At 44.5% G+C, this 22399-nt stretch overlaps 1 protein-coding gene across 3 annotated transcripts in view; it reads left to right on the forward strand.

The window, feature by feature from the left end:
• The first annotated feature begins 18996 nt into the window (after nucleotides 1–18996).
• Nucleotides 18997–22399, forward strand: part of HIC2 (HIC ZBTB transcriptional repressor 2) — a 74835-nt gene continuing 71432 nt past the window's right edge. For 2 of the 3 annotated variants that reach the window (XM_052690998.1, XM_052690997.1), the window contains exon 1: nucleotides 18999–19328. The gene's annotated coding sequence lies outside the window, so the exon portion shown is untranslated. Of the gene's footprint in view, nucleotides 19329–22399 lie in introns of all 3 variants that reach the window. The other variant, XM_052691000.1, reaches the window with a different exon arrangement.

The raw sequence follows: 22399 nt of genomic DNA on the forward strand, positions 1-22399 counted from the left end.
GGCTGCTGCAGGACAAAGCAAGGCAGGAAACAATGATAAGACCAAAGTGAGCACTGACTTGCTATCAGCTCCTCGTGATTACCTCAGAGATGGGCTTGTAAAACATTTAGAAGTGGATAAGTGCATCTTCTCCTTCATGAAAATGAACAAATTCCAGAACATTTCTTCCCCTGCCTGCTCTGCGATTCGCTTCAGCTTCATTTCACATGCTGTCTCACACAATAGCCTCCGGGGATTCTCAGGAAAAAAGAATTTAGCAGCCACATGTTCTCTGCCCAACTCCTGCTGTCCTGTGAGAAAATTATTTGCTGTTTTCCTAACAAACCAGCTTCAGTTGTCACTGTAGCTGAGGTTACGTCAACACATCTATTATAAACTCCTCTTGTCAGGAATTTACAAGTTGGCTGTAAAAATTCCCCTTGCACTTAATTCTGGCAAACAAGAAAAAACCCCAGGAGCACATTAAAAAAACACACCAGCATTTATATATTAGATTTTAACACTTCCCAAGAAATGCAAATTTCACTGTTAATGCAGACACTATATCATCAGACAAAGGCTTCCATCAATATCTCAGGTCCCCTTTGAACACACTGCACACTAAAATGGACTCTGCAAACCCTTTGCCTTTTGGAGGCTTTGCTGTTTGGAGGTCAGAAGTCAGAGAGGTCAGGAATTGCAGAGTTCGCAGCGTTATGTACTTCTTCATTTTGCCCAGTCCCATGTTAAAACAGAAGAGTGTATGGCACTGAGATAAACTCTGAGTGTCTTGGGAAAAAAACAGGCAAAAGACAGCAGAAGGAATAATGTGGAATCTACACTGCCAAGGTAGTCCTTACTAAATTTTAAAATACTTGTGGAAATCAACAACCGAAAGAAGTTATAAGCAATACAGTCCAAACCAGTGCACCTTCATTAAGATCGCATTTTAAAAGAAGGACCCCATTTTTGTAAAATGTTTTACATATTTAATTTATGCGAATACTGACACCCATGTTTATGACTTATCTTTACAAAGTCATGCTTGTGTTTATAGCATTACAAGCCACATTTAAGCAAAGGTGCAGATCTCTATCTTTTACCTCTTCTAATAGCAGGGACACATGCACAAGGAGCACTGCTTGCTGCAGTGACAATGAAGGAGGACAGGCATTAACCCTGTGACAGCCTAAGTCCAGTATGGGGCTTGCAATGGTGTTCAGTCTGGAAGGAAAATCATTGAGTTTTACACGACAGGATCAGGCCCAAGAAGCACAAAAGGCATTTACAGAGCAAGACTTTCTGTAGTATGGTCCAGTGGCTTTTGATAATAAAAAACACATTGAAATCGACAAAAAATTAATCTTTAAAAGGCAGTTGTATCTCATGTGTATTAACTGTTTTTTAAAAGACATTTCCACTGCATTTTTGTTACCTTTTTTAATATATGTTTCCGCCCGGCAGAGATGTTATGCTCTGTTGGCAAAATATAATATGCATTTTGAAAACATTTATAAATATGTATACACCCTATGGACACACACAGCACTGCAGGAGCTGTGTTCTGGTCTGTCTTGAAATGAAGGTAGTCTTTAAAAAATAATTACAAATATACTAAGGTGTACATTCAACACAATGCATGTGGATTTAGCCAAATAAATTTCATTAGCACTAATGAGAGGTGCGGAGCTAAAGCCCTGAATATCCGTAGCATGCATAAAGAAAGGACTCCCTAATGATGTATTTACTTATTAAACCACAACAGCTCTGAAGGGCACGCATATTTATCTATTTTTATTTATTCATTTTCAAATGAAATGAAATACACACACTCATGCACACACATACAAGTGCATTAATATCCTACAGAACAGAACAGGAGTATTTCTAAGTTTTGATATATTAATATATTGAAAAATGATTTAAATGATTCTTCAGCCATTAGTATTTCTTTGCATCAAGAGGGATAAAAGTGACCCTTGGGGACACAAAGCAGAAGCATGCAAATGTGTCATGGCACTATGTGTCATGGCACTTCTGTGCTAGAAAAAGCAGAGGTAATAGTAAGGGCACTGGTGGTATATTTCGGTCGGGTTGCGGTTCTGTCATGCACTGCTCAAAGCCAGGAACTCCTCAGTTCAGCTCACCTCGCTTTCCCAGCTCTCACTTCCACATTTATAAAACTTCCCTCTTCTGAACAGCATAGACTGTGCATAGACTGTACTAAGGGAAAGCTTGGTTTTGGTGCATGTGTGCAGGTCAGTAATTTTTCACCCAAGTTTAGTTAATTTCTGGACATGAAAGAATGCATTTTTATTTAAGTTGTACTTTCCAAAGCAAGTATTCTCTAGATTACAAGTGGGTTCCTTTACTGACAAGATACGCCATGTGTTCGCTGCCAGGTTCAGGGTCTGAAGATGCTGCTCCAATGCATCATCTGAACACTTCGATGCCATCTACTACATCATTGTGTTATGGGAGCAAGTTAGGGCCAGGAGGGTAAAGGCAATTTATAACCCACATAGTGACATCAATCTAACCTAGCAACCTCCCTAGCAACACTGCCAAAGCATCACAATGTGGCCCCCATAGCTGCGAAGATATGAAGATAGTGGCATTGTTAGGGTGGGAGGCTGCCACTTTGGCCTAGCAACAAATAACATCCTGACCTTGGGATCTATTGAAAGCTGAGAAGCCAAGCAGAACAGAGAGAGAACCACCAAAGGAAAACCCATGGGTTTCTGCCTATTCCTTTTGTGTAACCTAAACAAATTCTTTGGAGAAAGATATGGCTATGCTTCTAGACACGCTGCATGTGTATACTTCACAATGTTTTTCCACATGGCTGGTTAAGAGCCATATGGCTCTTGCACTGAGGTTTGGAAATGATGCAAACAGAAACCACTGGGACCGTTCAGAGTGGTGGCAGACAGGTCACACACTGTTACCGTGCACTGCGATGAGGGGCTCAGTCCCCGCTGGTATCACACAGGGCAGCCCATGGGCTGCCACCCAGAAATCCAGCTGCAGCCCGCTTTATGTAGTGTTTTGTCATTGAAAATAATGAAATGGATATAAATCACATTCCCCCCCCCATCTCTTCCTTCTTGTTACTCATTCAAATGAGCCCCCTACACATGCCATTGTGCCAGTTCGCTGCATACAGCTGCTGAAGCAAGGAAACGCTTCTCTCCCTTTTACACATCAAGTGCAGGAAATCCTCTAAATACACTCCGGAGCTATAGAAAGTTGTACCCAGCCTGCTTAGCGTTCCCAGTTCCTAACCATGATCCTATACTTCGGGCCTGTGTAAATGAGTATCTCTCACAGCAAGTTGACAGTTATGATCATTCAAAGACAACTGAGAGAGACAAATGGAAAGTATAGAAAAAGTGGTACATTTCTTCCCATGCAAGGGCACTGAGTGAGTGTATGGAACCGGAGTTACCTAGTGCTGAGTTTCCAGCCACTGCTCAGTCCCGCTTAACAAAATCTGTAATAATGTTAATGTTAGCCCAGCAGCTTCTGTGAACCACACCTCACGTAATTTCAAGGCTCCAGTGACCACTCCTGAGACCAACCAGAGGGGCAGCCCACCTCCTCCTCCTATTTGCTGCATTAAGCAACCAGCTGGCCAGACAGAGAAGCTCAGATTGCAGCTGCCTTCCCCAGTTAGCATTCAAGAGGAACAGATGACTTTGGTTTTCAGCAGCAAAATACTGCGTTGAAACTATTCTGTGTTCCAAAATTCATTCTCTTCTGCTGAAGGAAACACATTTGCGTATGTGTGTGCATCTGTGTGTATGCATTATATGTGCACATATTAATTATATATATTTTAAAGGGGATTTTTAAGGTTTTGATACTTTCTATTTTGTGACTTGTTTCCCCATTGTATATAACACTTGGTATCACTTTCAGCTTATAACTTCTCTTCACAGAGCAGCCACAAGCCACAGCCAGTCAATTGTATACCAGCAGCAGACTTTAACAAAGGGGCTGAAAGAGCTGAACTGGAAATGGTATGTGTGTCCTGCAGTCACTGCTACAAGAGCCATAGCCATAATTTTGGTAACACATATTCAGCGGCAATTTATCTTACAAGATGGTAGTGCAAGTTTCATTACAGAATATAGCATCTGCACATTGGAACCACTTCTATTTTCAGTTGAGACCATGACAAATTCAAAGACATTGTATGAAGAGCAAGAAAGTCTTTTATTCTTTGTTTGGTATTTATCTTAAATTACAAGCCCCCGGTGCACTGAAAAAATAGTGAGGGCTGGGAAAAACCTCCCATGTTTTAGTGCCACTTCACCCCTTCCACACTTCTTCAGAAGCTGGATTTTTTTAATACCTTGAATTTCCCATCACTGGCTTGTTGCAGATATGTGTATCTGTACATCTGCAGATGGGTATATGGTAAAGCAGAAGGTCTATGGCAAGCAAAGCAGGATACCTGCTTCCCTGAGGTGCAGGTCTAGTGGGACTCCACAGACACAGAAGAAAATGACCTTTCAGCTCCCTGAATGGTTTCCCAGCCAGATGGCTCCATCTCCTTCCTCTGCCATTCCAACAGCAAAGTCTGCTCACTTCCTTCCACCAATCTCTGGTGGGTGGCATTTGAAAGCTCCAGCTCCATCCCTGCTGTCTTCTGCCCTGCCACAGTGATTCCAGCCAGAGCAAGAGCCTAGTATGATGAGGAACTGGAAGAGATTCAACAGGACCCAGCATTCAGAAAACAACTTGATTTCTGCTTAAAAAATTCACTGTGGTTCATCTTTTTCCCAGTTCTGAAATGAACTGAGGTCAATTCCAGTCAGCCACAGGTACTTGGAGGAGGAGACAAAAGACTCTTCAAGAATAGGCAACACTTTTCAGATGACAGGGGTTGGGACTGCATTGCATGGATGTGTATATGCGTGTACACTTAATATTCTTAGTAGCTATGTTGTTTTTTTTTAAAAAAAATCTATGTGCAAAAATAAATATATCTTACGGGATACTTAAAATTCCCGTCCTTTCCCCTGGAGATCGTACATGGTGAGCACTGCAACTGAAAGTAGTGATTCTCCAGCAAAGATGCAAAGAGAATCACTGCGCTGAAAGCAGGCATGGATCTGAGCACTCATGGACATGTGGGGCTGGGAGAGATAACAGAAAACCTGGGCCTGGATCTGGGTTTTGTTCCACCTGCTATGGGGAGGATAACCAATGCAGAATCAGGGATTTAGTTTATCTGTGTTCAATGCAAATTCGGGTTCCTCTGCTGTAAATCACCCTGAGCCTGATACACAAGCACTTGTGAAAACGCAGGCTCACTCGCAATGCATTCATTCTTGCACAGGAAGGAAAAAGAAGCGGCCTTGCACTTGTGAGAGTAATGTGGCTATATATACAGATCTCGAGTGCTTGTGGTTAATGCCAAGGTCAGCTCCAGCTGACACCCTGACTGAGGCAGCAGGGGGAAGGGCTTGCTGTACTCTGCAGCAGAGCCACAAGATGTCAGGAGATGGCTGTGCTGCTGCGCTGCCTCTGCTCCTGCTCTGCTGCCGTGCTGCTGTTGTGCTGACACGGGCCAGGGAGCAGACTGCAAGCTCTGCTTGTCATTTTTGGTCCAGCTTGCTTCTCTCCTAGGCTACCCAGCCTCATTCTTGTGCCCCTTCATTTCTTGATGAAAAGGTGTGAGCAAGAAGGTGAGAGATCCTCCCCCTTCTAATAGATTTCCCAAGGTCCCTGTATTACCGCTTGCTGGCTCTCTTGCTGCATATCTACACGCAACTTCCTCTGTTACATCTCATTGTATCTGGTTAGCTGTGTTTGTATTCTCCACGGGGCTCTCGGCACTTGCAGCACACGAGCTCACTGATTTGCTCCTTGTTTCCAGACATCCACCTTAACAGTCCCCCATGTAAAACTGAAAACCGCTCATGTATGAGAAAAGAGTGGGTTTCAAGAATGCTCACATTTGAAGGGTGAACAAGATCTTAGATGGAACTGCGCCTTCAACTGCATCCACACACTGTGTTATGTCTTTAATATAAAAGAATATTTATAAAATTCATTTCATACTTGTTGTGTGCACTTCTCCAGCAAATGCCTGATCACCAGGTGCTATCTGCATGCTGTGTGCAGATCCTGCAGGAACGTGAGGGAAAGAGAAATCCTCTTCCTGACTTAGAACACATCACTTTGCTAGCTCCTGCACATCCAACTGCCAGACCATAGCCGTGCCAATGCAAGAATGCCAGTTCCGTGTGGTTCAGTTCCAACAGATGGTACACAGGGTGCACATGATTTTTGAGAAATGGCATCTCTATGCAATTCCTTAAAATATTCCTTCAGATCCAGTCTGCTGTACAGCCAATATCTACCTGATAGACTGATGAGTCCAGGATTGGTGAGGATACATTTGGTCAAGATCTGCACAGTGTGTCAAGAGAACTGAGAATTTCAGGGACCAGTTTTCTTGGTTGTTGCTCTCACGTCCTTGCTTTGGCTGTAAGCTGTTCCTTGCCTGAATCAGTACCTGTGATCCTCCATGAGCACATGCAACAGAAACAGTGCTCTACTGCAGGTAGAGTCAGTCCTTTCTACCATGCTAGAAAGCATATATCCCCATGTGGAAAATGCTTCAAAGCTCAATTGCTTTAGATAACTTCCACTATTAAGAAACTTCCCTGTTTATGCTATGTTAGATGTGATTACCCAAATGACTGTCCCACTTTACACCAGTTACACCTTCTGTGACTTTGAGGAGACCCGTTACTCTATGGCACATGGCAGCACAATGTTCCTGACCCTGGGTACTGGACAGATGCAAAGAAACCTCTCTCCTGACATGTAGTGGCATCTGCTAAGATGGTAGGAAATCAGAAAAGGCTGGGGAAAAATGAAGAATACTGATGCTAGCTCATTTGCCAGAGCAACATCAAGAAATACAACATAAAGACCAGCTTGTTTTGCTCCAGATTCAGGAAGAGTCATTGCCATGGGTGCTGAGGCTGCACGAAGAGGTGGATGTTAAGCAACACAGCTGCAAAGCACAGGTACTGGCTTGCAGAGTATCTTCATGCACTGAATGCTGTAACATTCAAGAAACTTATTATTAAGTCAGTTATGAAAATGAACTATTTTAAAGATAGAGAAGTTGCAGGCTCTTCCTGTGTTTTCAAGCAGGTAAAAAAGGGCATTAATTTCAGTGGAATCTATTTCTATGCTCAGGATAAGGCAAGTAAAAGAGGCAGCAGATTTGAGAAGCTGAACAAAACCTCCCTACAAATATTTGCAATTATTTGTAAGAAATATCTTGCTTCATGCGTGATGCCATGCATTTGAATCAATGAACTTTTGCACCACTGGGAATGATTTACCACTTTTTTACTCCCCAGGCAATTTTTTTTTTACAAAAATTGGCAGACTGGGACACGATGGAACTTTTTAGATCTGAGTTAAAAGAACCTGTGTTCGGTACGGCCGACTCCTTCACAGGGAAACAAGGGCAGCAATGTGTGAAGACCACTGTGTGGTGTGGTGTGGTTTTGTGCTTCATGTTGGCAGAAAAAAAACCAAGTTGACAGCAGCACAATCTGTAAACCAATTAGTGCTTCTGGAGCTGATAGGCTCATACTGCTAACTGAGGGCACCACAGACTCAGGTGTCCAACTGCAGCAGGGACCAGACAGGGACAGGCAGCCAATTAACTGCTATTCTGGACTGCAAAGGAAATTCTATGTTTCTTGCTCTAAATTAACAACACTGAAATTTTCCTTTAGACTTCGAAGGTGCACACTGAGACTAAAGCAGTGCGTTGCTCTGAGGTGAGTTTACATCGAAAAGTAACAATGCTGGATTGAAAAGAAAACAAAAAGCTGCTGAATTTACTCTTCCACGGAAAAGACCACAAACTCTGTGAGCATTTGGCACCGTGCCGCACGACCTCGCTGTGCCCACACGGCAGAGGGTAGCGGTCCACCAGGCGACACACACACAACTCCACAGGGACACGCACTTTTTTTCTCAAGCCAGAAAGAGAAAAAAAAATTCATAAAAGAGACCTAAGCTTTGCTCCTGTGCTAGTGATTGGATTAGGTAATGACTAATTAGATGAGGTCATCACTTTCTATGCCGCATATATGCAGTATTTATGGAGAATTTGCTCATTCTAATTAATAAAGTAGAAATAGTTTCTTGACAAACTTCATTTTCCTGAAACTAAGTGCCCTGAATTTGCTCTACTTTTGATCTTTCTTCAGTGGCTATATTTGCTTTACATTAAAATAACTTCTAACATTCCCATTAAGGATAATCCCTCCAGCAGCCACAGTATGACATTTCTGTATTAATCTTCTAAGCATTTTAGAAAAGCAAGGTTTCATGTTTTAATAATCATGGTGTTTTTCTCCAAGGAGTTGTAAAAATTTATGGCGCCCTTCTATCCTATTTGACTTCTACATCTTTAGAGTTTGGTGCTAATGGCCCATTCAGCCTGCTTACTCTTTGACTCCTTTTTTATTTCTTTTTCATCTTCTTACAAAAGAAAAATTGCTTCCGTGCCTTACACTGTTACAGATGCTATTCAAGTGGTAAGCAATTTCAACCCAACGAGCTGAAAAAAACCCTACAGTTTACCCTCATCTTGGAATCACTCAGGGGTCTCTGTAGATGTGTGTATATAAATCCTCTAATTCTTAATTAAGAACAAAATACGGCCATTCATTTAAAGCAGCAACAGCATTATACATATGTATACTTTAACGGGTTATTCACACATTTTAAAATCATTAACTTTTCTGCTTTTTATCCCATTCTTGCTTCTTCAGCAGAAAAACAAAAGTAACAGATGAACTGTTTATGCTTACTATAATTTTAAGATGGCCATAGAAGTGCCTATCTGGTGCCACTGGAAATATTTGTGTCCTACAGAAGTCACACTGTTCCAAGCAGAGGAAGATGAAAGATGCTGAAAGCAATGTAAATCCACCATGCAGTCGCAGGAACAAAACAAGCAAATTCCTTGTTCTATCATCTAGACCTCTCCTACTGCTCACTGTTACATGTTCTGAGAAGGAGACTGAAATTTTGGTGGCTGGGAACACACAGCGGGGAAACTTCAGTAGCCCTTAAAGGAGCAGGAAAATGTGATTTCTGTTGCGTATTCAGGGCTGTAATCAAAAGAAGTGCCAAGAAAATCTGCAGCATCCAGAAACTGTTGGGGTTGTCTTGCCACAGCTTCTCAGTGATCTTATTCTAAGTCAAGTGTTTCATAACAGATGTAACGATAGCTGGAAACCATGCAAGAACAACAAGAACAGATAAGGAAGAAGCACAGAAGACTCAATGCCATCTTTGGTTTTCTCAGTCAATGATATTCATAGTTCTCTGTCCTACAACACACCACCCATCTGTGTCACCCATCACTGGTTAGGGCAGGCTAAAAGCTGCTGTAAATGATGCTGTGACCAGAGGGAATACAGCAGCACCTGCAGCTCCATTTTCGTCTGTTTCTGGTGTGTTGCTTTTTACATGTATTGTTTTTAAGCTAAAACAGCACGAGAATATTGCTAGAGATAATGTACCTTCATAGAAACAAGTGGAAAAAAGCCGCACAAATATTAAAAAGAGAAATGAGAAGCAGTGTCTGCAATCCCATATATAGTCGCTGAACTGCTACCATATCTAGAAACCCACAAGAAATTCCACTCAGCCATCCACGTTGATACAGAGCAGTGAAACCAAAGTGCTACCTGTATCCAAACCCTCATAACCAGTCTTCTGCCCTTTCCTGAAAGAAACACCAATCTCTTGCTCTTTGTGCTCTAGAGTCACCTTGCATTACATGACATGAAATGGCTGGCCAGGCTCCCCACAGCCATCATTGCGAATCACAGGAGACGAATCTGAACTGAACAGAATCTGAACACGAGCCAGCAGTGTGCCCAGGTGGCCAAGAAGGCCAATGGCATCCTGGCTTGCATCAGAAACAGCGTTGCCAGCAGGAGCAGGGCAGTGATTGTCGCCCTGTACTCAGCTCTGGTGAGGCCGCACCTTGAATACTGTGTTCAGTTTTGGGCCCTTGCTGCAAGGAAGACATTGAGGCCCTGGAGCGGGTTTGAAGAAGGGCGACAAAGCTGTGAAGGGTTTGGAGCACAGGCCTGATGAGGAGCTCTGAAGGAGCTGGGATTGTTCAGTCTGGAGAAGAGGAGGCTCAGGGGAGACCTTACTGCTCTCTACAACTGCTGAAGGGAGGTTGTAGGGGGTCAGCCTCTTCTCTCATTTGACTGGTGATAGAACTAGAGGGAATGGCTTCAAACTGCACCAGGGGAGATTTAGGCTGATGTTAGGAAATACTGCTTTTCTGAAAGTGTGGTCAGGCACTGGAATGGGCTGCCCAGGGAAGTGGCAGAGTCACCGACCCTAGAGGTGTTCAAGGAACGTTTGGATTTTGTGTTGAGGGACGTGGTGTAGTGAGAACTGTTGGTGCTGAGTGGGTGGTTGGACTGGGTGACCTTGTAGGTCTTTTCCAACCTTGGTGATTCTGCGATTCTGTGACCAACAGCATTTATAGTCTTGTTCAGCAATGTCGGGCATCAGTCTGGATTCTCCTCTTCTTTTTGCCCACATAATTCCAGTGACTCTGTTGTCTTTATTTCTCATTCACACCAGCCCCAGTAAAGCTGGAGCAGAAAAGCATTTTTTAAGAAGGAGAAATCCAACAACACTTTTGAAAAATAATAAAAAGAATCCAAAGTCCTAGAACGCAGTGAATTTCTTTTCTTTGCAGCTCGTGTGCACAGAAAAGCCACTTTCTGTGTAAAAAGCATTGCATATGCTAGACTAAGGCAGATCTCCTACCATGTAAAGCAAAATATGTCCCACCCCTATCTTTTCATTAGTATGCAAAAAATCACAGTAAATACTGTGTCCACACTGATACCAAAGTAAAAAAAAAAGTCTCTCTGGTGGCAGAGAAGCAAAAAAACCTGTGCTCCCAGCACCCTGCTGGCACTGGAACATATTTATTTTTTAGCGCTCAGTGACCTTTGATACCAGCAGCTACAGAGTGCTGCCAAGCTGCCCACAGGCCCTTCCATGCCAGCCTTTATCTATTTGCAAATAGGAGAGCAGGGCAGGCAGCAGCACTCTGTGGGGACCGTACCCCCTGTGCGCGTGGTGCATGTGCAGACACCACATACGGGGCCTCCAGCGTGTGGTTTATACATATCTATGTGTGTTCATGTAAAGATGCAGACGGCACCAACCTGTAATTGACAACACAGGTAACATCCTTTTTGTCTGGTACATGTAATTTCTACTGTGTAACATAAACAGTGAAATATAGATTTGCATATCCATTGGCTTTAAGGAAAGACCTTCAGATGGGCTACAAATCCGGATTTTCTGCTCTCCACTTTATATGTAAATTGACCTTTTTGTTGCCCTTCTATCTTGTGATTATCTTCTCCACCATGTTAAAGTCAGTGTAGTGAACTGACCAAACCTGGAGCCTTCCTGGGTTTCTATGTTACAGGAGGCAATGCCAGCTGGGCGAGCTCACGCTGACAAGCTACTCCAAGACAATTGTGCTGTGTTTTTTTTTCAGTCAGATTCTGTGCCGGAGAGGAACATGCTACTATGAGCTTGTCTCAGCAGTGACAGGCCACCAAGATGCAACTGAGAAAATGTCAAGCTGAGGAGTGAGGGAAAGATGACTGCTAGCTAGATCTTCACTGCCCAAAGCATGCTAATTCAAGCCTCAGCTCTTTGCTTAAGTGCCACTGCTGGAGGAGCACTCTCAGTAGCAGTGGTAAACATGTAAGCTCAGACGCGTTCACATAAAATCAATCTTGCTGTCCCCTGGTTGCCAACTGGCAACAAAGCTGTGCTTCAGCACCGATCTGGCAACCTGTAGAGTTTACTCTCTGTTATATTTTCCTTCTGCAAGCGCCATTACTATTGGAACTGCTTACTCACGCATACTGTGTGATTTATCTCCACCTGACAATAAGTCATTCTTCCAGCCTGCAGCATTAATTCCTTCTACATACTATACACACTGCCATCCAGAGTGCATGGACTGTTACAGCTCAAGAAGATTCTTTGTGCAACCAAATATGGGTTGTTTGGTAGTTTCCCCATTATTGGGATCTAATGAAGAGACTTTTAAGCTACCTGTAGCTTGAAAGTCAACACCAGAAGTACTCAGAAATAGAGCATTTTAACAATGTGTAGGGAACCTGCTTTGTCAGGGGGGTTGGACTCGATGATCTCTGGAGGTCCCTTCCAAACCCTACAATTCTGTGATTATGCGATTATTTCAAACAATACAAAATAAAGCTTAGTGTCTTTTTGTTACCCAGTAAGAGATGCAACCAAAACTTTACTCAAATGGGTATTTATGAATGTGTGTCTATGTGTGTGTACATATGTCCTTATACATAAACTAAAGAAAATAAAAATGGGACCACAGCTAGTAAAAATTACAAACACTTTTGGGTGATAAACATTTTCCTGCATTTAACACTACAATGTAAGACTCGAAAAGATCCTGGCACCTGAGAAATTCCCAGCCACTACCAGCACGTACTGAACTTATATCTGTGGATCAGCATCTGTCTGTGAAGAAGTTGTACTTTTCAGCTCTCTCTATTCTCCTTATAAAGCCAGCATCTCTCATGATTTCCCAGGGCTTCCTGATAGATCCATACCCATCTTAATCCTGTGCTGGGAACACACAACAGGCACAAAGGCCCAGCAGTGCCTGGTACAAAAGCAGCAGTGCCTCTCTGCTGCTGTTGGATGAGCCTCACCATTTGTCACTTCTGTTACTGCCTTCTGTGCTGATGGCTTCCAGTCAATCACTGACAAACTGATGCATTTAGCTTTGCCTTTTTTCTACTTCATAGCATCAGAGAATGTCTTCAGCACTCTCCGTCTTAAATGACAATAGATCATTATAAAATCAAACAAGCTCAGTCCTGAATCACTAGTAATCTCTCTATCGCAATAATAATCTATTGTCACTTCTCCCTCAGAAAATTCCCTATGCATTTTACTCTTTTTGTACAAATCCCCATTTTCTTAATCTTAATTAATAACTTCCCATCTGGTGTCTTATCATATGCTAGACCAAAATCCACACAGATTACATCTACTATATTTCCTTTTGCCTGGAAAATCAGTGATCTCAGTAAAGAAATAGTTCAGTATACCTGGCAAAAACAGCTTTGTGGTTGCATATTATCCCATTTATCTTCTCTTGTGTTCTCTTCTTTTCCCTTTTTCTTTTTATTTATTTATTTATTTGGTAACTGCATTTTCCTTCAAAACTTCCTAAGTCAGCTAATTAGCTCAGTGACTATTTAGATCATTTACTGTTATTTTTCAAACTGAAAAAAGTATATTACTTCCAAAACATACAAGAACTACCTCCTCAACTCAAAAATGTATTTTAAATCTTTGTTATCAATCTGGTACTTGTTTCTTTGGAGTTCTGGGATGGAAATTGTCTGCTCTTTCTCATTTGAAAATGTTGAGCTCTTTCAGACTTAATAGAGCAAATTTTCTGCTACAAGACACGTTTTTTCAGCAGAAAATACTACTGTTAGGTATGCATTTTCACCAGAGATGAAGAAAAGCCTGCCTGCTGCTTTTGCAACAATCTGTACCAGCAGAGGTGACCCACTGCCACCCTCACTGAGCTCACAGCCACTGCTGGGTCTCCATCACCATTCAGCAAGCACTGATGAATGTCACTGGGTGCCGTTTGTTCCACATGGAGCACCCAGTGACACACCTGTGCTCCACACACACTCCCATGTCAGATGCCATTCTGTCAGAGTGCCGCCCTGCTGCCATCTGTCACACAGCAACCAAACACAGCGGGATGTTGGTGGGAAGCTTCAACCTCTGCTGCCATGCCACCAACATCTGTCTCTGATGTTGTGGACCAACATAATGAAATAGGAGGCATTACTTTTGGAGCGGTCCTCATATCTTTAATCTTCTACTTGTTCACACACTTCATAGCGGCACCAGTTCTTGCTCTGTTCCCATTTTATTTACATGGCTGAATAAATGTTTCCTTTTTCTTTTCATTTCTTTTTGACACCTATTTCAGTGTTACTGATTGCCAAACCTCACTCTATTCTAAACACAAAACACAATGTTTTTGTTCCTCTGCTGTTTTCCTTAGTTTTTGTTTCTCTCCCACAGCGTAGTGAAATTATGTGATTGCATGGATTACATTAACTAACGGGGAGACATAGTTAAATACAGATGTTTTGTAGGTAGGTACAGAGCAAACATATTTAGCAATGAAATTCATGGGCCAACAGAAATCAAAGATCTTGTTATAATAGAAGCAATGGTTTATCTGATTAGAGTTGCATCAGCCCTGTGCATGCCAGAATGCCTGGCAAAGAGCTTCAGCACGTAGCAATAAAAATGTTGTATGTTCCTTCTCTTTCAAGAAAATAAAAACTTTCTATCACTAAGAATACAACAGAAGCAGAAGAGTACCAAAGAGTAACTTATACAAGCACTACATCACTAGCCTCTTTTTTCACAGCATTAACTTCTGCACTGTGGGTTTTTTTTGTATTGCTTTAGTTTGGTTCTGTTCGTTACTGAGTTTCTAACCCTGTGATTTTGAAAAGAACCTCTACAATGCAAACCAGTACAGAGTTAAGTGAATCTGTGACAAGTCATAGCATAGTTCTACCTCTGCTCTGGGGACCTTTGTGTTATTTTTGACGCTTATGTTTCAGATTACATTTACAGATCCTAATTTTCCTTGATTACCTGCAAGTTTCCTAAAAGACTGCAGTTTGATTTTCAGCTGCATTAGAATAAAATGGTGGAAAGACTCACTGCAGAATTTGTGCATTATCAAGTTTTGAATTAGTAAGAACAGGAGGTGGTAGGAGGAATTAAACTATTATTATGGATAGGTCAGAATGTAATATTCTCTGTGTCCATCCACTATCTGCAGCCAAAAAACTACAGAAAAACAGTGGGGGAATCATCTCACCAAGCAGTGTATGGAGGCTTTGCTGCAGACAGTATATTCATACACAGGAGCATCTGCAGCTATGAAACAAGAAGCTCTGTGGTGTCCCTGTGCATTGCAGGGTGTTGGACTAGACGGCCTTCAGAGGTACCTTCCAACTCCAAGGATTTTATGCTTCTATCTTCAAAATGCATCAGCATAAAACTTTGGTCTCCTCCACTGACACTTTGAAGCATGTTGGAGAAGACCTTTCAGACATAGGTCTAACTGCAGATAGACATTTCTATTGAGGAGGGAGCAAAACAAGTTCTCATGAGCTACACCAATTGCTTTGTTCTTATTCAAGCAGAATTCCAAAGCTTCACTTGGATCACTGAAGTGCCTCAAAGGATGCCTGGTTTAGCTCTTATCTGATGCCTGGGTTGGCTCTTATCTGATGCCTGGTGCCCTGAATTTTCAGGCAGTCAGGACTACCTCACTGCAGAGGCAACATCTGCAAACTGCTGCTAAGAAACTTGGTTTATCTAGTATTAAATGTGGAGGTTGGTGGCCCTGCATGTGGCAGGGAGTTGGAGATTCACAGTCCCTGAGGTCTCTTTCAATCCTGGCCATTCTGTGATTCTGTGATTATCATTGGAGCAAAACCCCTTTTACATGTGGAAGAACAGGCCGGCTGGCCTGCAGCTTCACTTTGCTTTCAGACACGGACCGCTGCCGTTCTCTGCCCTGAGTTTTGCTGAGTTCCTCGGATCACGGTTTCCTCCTTTTCGCTCCAACCCCTCCGCCCACCTTCACCCGGCAGTTCCCTCTGTAAACCACCGCTCTGCCTGCTAGGTGGCACTGGCCATCCACCAGCGCCGGCCCGAAGGCAGGTGGCACTGAAGAGCCGGCAGGGCACATGGCCACCCTTTGCTCGTTGCTCTATTTACTTACTGCGATGGCATTTTCTTCGCTCAGATTACTTAATTCCTTACTCACAGCACTGACATGACACTAACAGTTCTACTCGTGTCCTCTTCCTATGTTATGAGGAGTATCAGCTTGCTATTAGCGTAGCTCCAGGGGACCAGAGGTACTTCTGAATTCATCCATTGGTCAAAAACAATTAAAAACAAACAAAGCCCTAAAATTCCTTTGAGTTTCTGCGATCAGCTTAGTTTGAGTACCAATATTTTCCCAACAATAACTCTGTGAAGGTGCGTGAAGTGTAATTAAACTTTTCTGCCTGAAAGTAGCATTAAAAAGCTGTTTCTGAGCAGACACTGAGGGGTGGTACATGAAGATGGTACATAAAAATGCGTCCACTAATGCATGGGGGAGGAACCTGAAGCTTTTGTTCCTATCTGCAGAGTACCCAGCACAACTGCTGCATCCCCACTGTGCCCTTTCCAAAGTAAACGTTAAAAAATAACAGGATCGAGCCAAATTTGGAAACCAAGTTAGGCACAGATGGAAACAGAAGTGCCTTTCTTCTAAGTATCCATAGCTCAAACCACCCTGGCTACACTTTGTGCGCTCCCACCTCCCTTCAGCCTGGCCTTTTATGAAGCAGCGTGTCTGCTTCTCACATCCATGGGCACAGGTGTCACCCAGCACCAGGCGTGCCCACGTGGGTGTGATTTCCTGGCAGCTGAGGGTGTACCTCTGTTCGGATGGCGAGCTCCCCGGCTGAGGTTGCTTGAAGACACTGCAGGTATCACGGTATCTCCTTTGCATGCCTGTAGATGTTTTCCAGGTAGGTGTGGTTATGCTCCTACTTGGCTCATCAGATTCTGCCCAGATGCCCATGCTTCCAGTGACAACTCCAGGTCTAGCTTTCTCATTAATTTTTTTTCAGGCTTATAATTATCATACACACATGAAACTGAACACAGAATTACATCCTACCATATTATTTCCAGGTGCCAGTCATCTAATTTCTGCCTTTTTTTTTTTGTCTTCATTGAAAATGTCTGTATCTCTCAGTTTCCTTAGGGATGTTTTGAACTGATTGACCCCAATCCTTGGAGGGATTGAAATACAAGTAGAGCTTTTATGCACACCAGCTCTGAGAAAAATCTTGTGGTGAGATTTTAGGATGTTTCTCCTCATCTTCCCACCTTTTCACTCTGTTCCCTCTCAGAGGTTATAATCTGTATAACAAAGTTGGCAGACAGACTGAAATACTTGTGCATTAAGCCATTCTGTACAAAGCCTGGCACCTCTGTTCTAATGTCTGATCAAAGTGGGTTTGAACTAAGATGTGTGCCTGTGAACTGGTAGGGGCACACAGGCTGTTCTGCTGACTCTGCTCTTAGGGCAGCGAGCTTCTATGGAAGGAAGGAAGGAAGACTGAGGGCAGGCGGGCGCTTTGTTGAGGTCTTAAAATGACACACAGATTTACAAAAGCAGGTCCTTCTAAACCCAACTGCCTAAACCTGCCTGAAATAACTCCAGGATTCATTTTCCCCTGTTGAGATAACATAGCACAAGGACTTCTGTGTATTTGCTTACCCATTCCTCTCACGCAGCATGAAGCAAATGGCTACCTACACCTCCCTGGCTATTTGCAAGGCTACTTAGCTTTAAAACACAGCTGGGAGCAGCACCACTAATCTTAAATTAACTTTCCAAGTGGGGGAAGAGTCTTGAATTTTTCCTTATCTACTTCACTGAGTCTTGTGCTGACAGTCAGGTTTGCTGTTCTCACCACTGTTAAAGTGTTCTTCTCTTTATTGGGTGTACTGTGAACAAACCATCAGTCCAGACCTTTCTGATACAGCTGTTGTGATCTACCTTATCTTTATTTGCTCCTCGAGCCACTCTGGTAAGGCTGGACAAGCCATCTTCTGAAAAAAAAAAAAAAAAAAAAAAAAAAAAAAGCAACTTTGAACTCTGGAAGAGCAACTAGCAAATACCTTTACTACTGGAGACAGAGAGCTTAAGATGCAGCTGGGATACAGCTAAAGTGTATGCAAGTTGCAGAGATCTGCACAGATAGTGTCTGAGTCACTGGTCACTGGTGTTGAAGCTATTAGGGAATTCTTAAGGGTGTTTAAATGGTAGGCTCACTTCACTAATTAATCACCTTGATCGGGCTACAGAGAGTTTTGATCATAGTTGGCAGTGATAGCACAGAAAAAATGAGCTATCAGCTATGAGCTTGCAGCTAATATAGTAATTTTTACACGGAACAAAGGAAGAACTCTGCATAATTACAGTAAAAATGTTTACATTCATTGCTACTGCTACTGCAGATGAACTAGCTACTGTCTTTATAACTGCTGGGGGAAACAGAATGAAGATACAGCCCAGATTTCTGCACAGATGTATTTTGTGGAAATGGTCAGTAAATCGAAATGATCTCAGATCACTTCGCATTTTACCAAGCAGCAGCTTGGTCTGGCAAGCTCGGCACATGATTTGTGTGGGCATCTGAGTAGCCCCTGCTTGCTCAGTGTGATTACTGAAGTGCTTGAAGTTAAGTGTGTATGAATGTCTTTGCAGAAGGAGGGACACAAAATTCAAATAGCGTTTCCCCTCAACAAACTCCTAATAGGTGCATTAAAAAAAGTCAGAACAAAACTTCAGATTTCTATTGATTCTACAATTGTAAAGGCTGTGTCTTCACCTGTGCCACGGATGGCACAAAGCGCAGTCAGTCCTTAACAAACAGACAAGAGTGATAAAAAGCCAATATGCAAATTGCATTATACACCAATGTGTTTTCTTAATTTGTGTATGAGGCTCATTTAAGATTCCAGTATACGTACGAGTTATAGTCTATGCAATGTTCCTTCACATGCACTTGAGACCTCATCAGTGATGGGGGAGATAGTCTTCACAAATGCCTTTTTCATCACTCAAAAGCTCTGCGGGGCTGCTGGGTGCCGGTGGTCGTGTCTGGGCTGACTGTGTGGGTGCAGGGAAGGGCGGCTCGGGGTGGGGGAGCCCGTGTCATTCGGTGGGAATAGCTTGCTTCCACAGCAGCAACATTCATTGCAAAAGCAGGAAATTGCTTATTATTAAATAGCTGGCAAAGGAGTGGGAGCCGATGCTGTTCCACACTGGCACAGCACTTACTTTGCTGCTTTCCCTGCCTCTCCTCATTCCGTTCTTTCTTTTTCTTCTTCCCCCTCTTTCTCTCTCTCCCCTCTCTCTCACTCCTCTTCTTTTTTTCATTTTGGCTTCTATTCAAATGTGGGTCAGGGGTGAGCGGCTCCCAACGTCACAAGCTTGCAAGATGGCGCTGGGAGGAAGGCTGTGAGATGAGGAACAGGCTGGTATAAACCGAGAGGACAGGAGAGGGAGAGGAGAGGGGCAGGGGAAGCAGAGCCGCTGCTCCAGATGCACTAAGAAGGTAACGCGGGGCGGGGGGGACGATGGGCCGCGCGTCCCGCTCGGGCGCTGCGGGGCTCGCTGCAGCCCAGCCCTTCTGCCCGCTCTTTATTTGCAGCCCTGTTTATTTGCCCATCTTCACGGGGCCGCTCGGAGAGCCGCCGTGGTGGCCCTTCTCTCCCTGCCCTTCGATAGCCGTGCTCAGCACGGGCGGCAGGTCTCGGGGAAAACAAAATGGGATACATGTATTTTTGCTCTCTCCTCGCCCACTTTCCGTGCCCCGGGGCCCCTTCCCCTCGCGCTGCCCCGTTGCTTTGGGGCCGGGGCGTGCGTGCGGCGCCTCTGCCATCGTGCGGGATCGCAAATGCGGGCTATTCGGCTGCAGCGGCTAGAAACTTTCCCTCTCCTATCGTGATATTTCTGTGTGTGTGCATGTGTGTGCGCGCACACGGGTGTGCGCTGCCCCTTCCTCGCGGTGCCGGGCTCGGGGCGGGGGCCGCAGCTGCTGCCCGCTGGGGCCGGCCGGCGTGGGAGCGAGCGGCAGCCCCGGAGCAGCCGTCTCTCCATCTCCATTCACCCTCTGCAAGTGAACCGTAATTTTTGTATCTTTTTCTTCCAAAGGGTCGGAGCTGAGCCTCGGGGTGCCGGGGGGCGTGTTTGCGCCGGGGATCCGGCCGTATTGTGGAGAGGGCAGGGAAGTGGCTCCCGGGACTCGCATCGCCTCCTTCCCCCTCCTCCGTCCCTCCGCGGGGCTGAGAGGCGCCGAACCAGGCCGGCAGCCCCCGGGCACACTGCCAGCCCCTGCCCCACCGGTCACCCCAACGGGGACCGCGGTGAACTTTTGCCCCGGCTCCCTTTTGCCCCCCTCGGCCCTTTGGGATGACGGAGCCGCCAGCTCCTTTCGCCCTGCCTGCGGCCGCTGCTCTCCGGCTTTTGTTAGAGCTCCGTCTGGGCTCAGCGCTCGGAGGCGGCAGCGCGCATCCTCCCGCGGCAAAGGGCTGGCAGGACCCTGCCCCCGGCTTTGTGCCCCCGGAGGAAATGCATGGCCTCGGCCCCGCCATGCCGGAGCAGCGCTGTCCGCCCCGCTCCAGAAACAAACAAAAAATATATATACGTATATGCCTGTGTATAAATGTAAAATAATGAATGCTCTATGCGCAAGCTGGCAATATCGCTGCGAGGCGCAAACCGCTTTAGTGTAAAAGCCGGGCGGGCTGCCCGGTCCCGTGTGCGAGAGCGGAGCGTACCCAGCCGCGCTCCGCATCTCCCGGCGGTGCCAGCTCGGCTTTTTGTTTGTCTGCCTGCATGTAAAAGGAAAGCGAAGTCGGAGGGTGTGGGGGACGAGCCGGGCACCGCGGTGCCCGCAGCCCCCTGCCTGCTCCCGGCCCCTTTTGTATAGGGAGGGAGAAGTGAATTATTGACTTCTGCTTGGCCGCGGCCCAGGTGGAAGCGGGCACGGCGGTGGGCGGGCGGCTCTCGGCACGTCCCCCCCCGCTGCCCGTTATCGCGGCCGCCAGCTGCTCTGCGCCCGGCCCCGCCGCCGCTCCGTGCCCGCTGCCCGCCCTGCGGAACCCGCCGCAAACTCGGTGCCGTGTGCCGGGAGGAGCGCGACTTCGGGGTCGATAGCCGCGAGCTGGGCGAGGGTGTGCCTCTCCATAAAATGAATGAGTGATGTATGGCAGCGAGTGTCGAAGCAAGCAGCTACCGAAATCTCCCTAGATGTCGCGTAGTTAGAATAGACCTGGGAGCAGTAAGATCATCGAAAGTGCATTCTGGTAATAAGCCGTCTTTTGACCAACGCTGGTTTAAATTTGTTGTGGAATGCTGTTTATATTTGAATGGCTTCCATGTTTTTCCACAAATTAAAGGGGAAAACAATACGCAATAGTAACTTTCATTGGAAAATGTCAGAACTATGAGCAGATGTTCACTGTACTTGATAAATACAGCGTATAAACATCAGCATTTCAAGATGACTTACTATTTTTTTATGACTCAGAACCATTGTATGTGCTACAGCAGCTCTGAAGAGAAAGCTGTAAATTGCTCCTTAGGATTTAACAGGAAATAAACATGGAGAAAATGACATATAAAAAGAAAATTGACTTATTTGTGCAACTGCAAGTGGCTTCCTTTTTGCACCTATTCAATAGCAATCTAATCCTAGAAGCAGTGGGAGCAATTATTTGCAGTGGTGCCTGACATTGTAGGTCTAATTATTTAAATCAGTTTAACTTTTGATGGTTGACCCATCAGGTCAATTCTGTGTGCCCTTTGTTATATTTATTTAGGGGGAGAAGAAAAAAAAAAAAAAAAAAGGAGGGGAGGGGATGGTTCTTCAAACTTGCCACCTGCTACTGACATATCATTTTAGCTCCGGAGGAGATCAGCGTTAGGAATAAGCAGCCTCTTGCATTTGTTACTTTCCACTCTAACACGGGTAAGGGAGCCGTACATCAATGGTTTGTTCTTTCGCATTGAAAATGCATCACTTAATCATGGCAGACTCACGTGGCTGGAGGGGTGCAAGCAGGAGGAATGGGAGAATCTGATGCTCTAGGTTTTTCTTACATGATGCTTCCTAATTATGTGAAATGCAGATGAGATGCACATACATAAAAGGGGTGACTTTTCAATGTTTGGTGGGGAGGCTTCTTCCAAGGACCTGTGTGAGCTCTAAATCTTTAATGCATAAAGACGTAGCTGATGGCACGTGGTTGTGGCAGTGCCAAATTGTTTGGCAGAAGTCAATGTATGACAAGGGGTGGGGGAAAGAGAAAGAGAAGGTTGGAGGCCTTATTGTAGGAGGGTACATCTTCCAATTTTTCTGGTTAACTGTTTAGAACAACTAGAACAGAACCTAATGCTAGTTGGTTTGGTTGTGTCATTGAAACTCTCTAAAACAGCCACTATAATCCAAAATCTATGGTCACAGTATAAAATTTGAGGTGAACAGTAGTTCTTGCAACAGGGCTTCATGACTTCCAGCATCTTTACAGCCCACATTAATTAAGAACTGTCAAACATAAACTGTATGCCCTGCATTCCTTGTATAGCACATGGTTATTTTTGAGCTCCTGTTACTTTGGTGAT

Source organism: Tympanuchus pallidicinctus, unplaced genomic scaffold (genome assembly GCF_026119805.1).
Source record: "Tympanuchus pallidicinctus isolate F22 unplaced genomic scaffold, pur_lepc_1.0 scaffold28, whole genome shotgun sequence".
Lineage (NCBI taxonomy): Eukaryota > Metazoa > Chordata > Aves > Galliformes > Phasianidae > Tympanuchus > Tympanuchus pallidicinctus.